Source organism: Chrysochloris asiatica, unplaced genomic scaffold (assembly GCF_000296735.1).
Source record: "Chrysochloris asiatica unplaced genomic scaffold, ChrAsi1.0 scaffold00076, whole genome shotgun sequence".
Classification (NCBI taxonomy): Eukaryota; Metazoa; Chordata; class Mammalia; order Afrosoricida; family Chrysochloridae; genus Chrysochloris; species Chrysochloris asiatica.
The window spans coordinates 9347204-9348884 of record NW_006408594.1 but is presented as its reverse complement, the minus strand read 5'-3'; positions in this window follow the sequence as shown (position 1 = coordinate 9348884).

Here is a 1681-nt window from a genome sequence, read left to right as displayed (position 1 = left end):
ACAGTGCTGAACTTCAAGATAATTCTTGAACTGTTCTTTTTGAAGATGAATGTGGCGACATTTTGGTTGTGCACAGGGTTGCTATGAGTTGGAACTGACTTGACGGCACTAAAGAACTACAACAAACCGAAATGATGGATTGAAAAAAAGAAATGAACAAAGCCTAAATGATGTGTAGTTCTTGACGCTATGAGACAATGAGGTAATTGGTGTTCCAGTACACAGAAGCAGATACTACACACACATTGACTGGTTTTGGAGTTCTTTATTCCACTGTGTATATAGCTTTCTTCTACCATCATTTCCCTTTAACCTGAATAACTTCCTCTAATAAATCTTGTTGGGCATGTATACTTTCAGTTTTTGACAAAGTCTGTCAGCTTTTTTTTTTGGTCTGAAATAGTGTTTTATATTCTTATTTGATGGATATTTTCACTGGGTATGGAATTAAATATCTGCAAAGTTTAATTTTGGGGTGCTAAGGATTCCATGGACTCCTGGTGTGGACTCCTGTAGGACCAGCACTAGACTGAGAACCACAAGGTCGGAAGTTCAAATCCACCAACTTATACAGGGTCACTATGAGTTGGAACCGACTCAACTCACTTAACAACAAGGACTCAATTGCAGAAAATAATATGTGAAGAAATAATGATTGAAAAATATCTAAATTTGTTGAGTGCTATATGCCCACAGGTCCAAGAAACTCAACAAATACCAGGACTTTATAAAAACAAAGCAAACCATCCCAAAGTCCATCCTAACCAAACTATTGAAAAACAATGATAAAGGGGAACTTAAAAGCTTTCAGAGCTAAAGACATATTATATACAGGGAACTAAGCATACGATAGCTGTGCAAGTCTTGATAAAAACACTGCAAACCAGAAGACAATGCAGTTGAATTTTTAGCACCCCAAATGAAACCTTGTCAATGGAGAATTCCATACCCAGTGAAGATAGCCTTCAAATATGAATATAGAATACCTTTTCAGAACTGAGAGCATTTTGTTCAGACAAACAAAAGCTGAGCATAGACAAGCCTTACAAGATTTATTAGAGGAAACTATCCGGGCTAAAGGGAAATGATATTAGATGAAAGTTACACACACAATGGAATAAAGAGCTTGAGTAAAGTCAATATGTGGGTAATTATAAAACACTTCCCCTTTCTTTAATACCTGTCTTTAAAAGGTAATTTACCATTTACAGCAATTTGCTAGCAATATTTTAGAGCTTAGAGCATATATAGAAGTAAAATGCATGACAATGATAGCACAGAGAATGGAAAGAAGAAATCAAGGACTAGAGAAGGATACTGTAAGGTTCTTATACATACGGAGTTGGTGTTAGGTGCTGTCAAGTTGATTTGGACTCACAGTGACCTTCTGTGGCAGTGTAGAACTGCCTCATAGGGTTCTCTAGGTTGCATATAGAGTTTTCTTTACACACATATATATTGTTGTTAAGTGCTGTTGAGTCTGTTCCAACTCATAGCGACCCTGTATAGGGTTTCCAAGGAGTGGCTTGGGGATTTGAACCACTGACCTTGCAATTCAAACTGACCTTGTGGTCCAATGTTTATCCTACAGTGTAACATGCATGTTTGTTGTTGTTCTTAGGCACGATCGAATCGGTACCGACTCATAGAGACCCTATGCACAGCAGAATGAAACACTGCC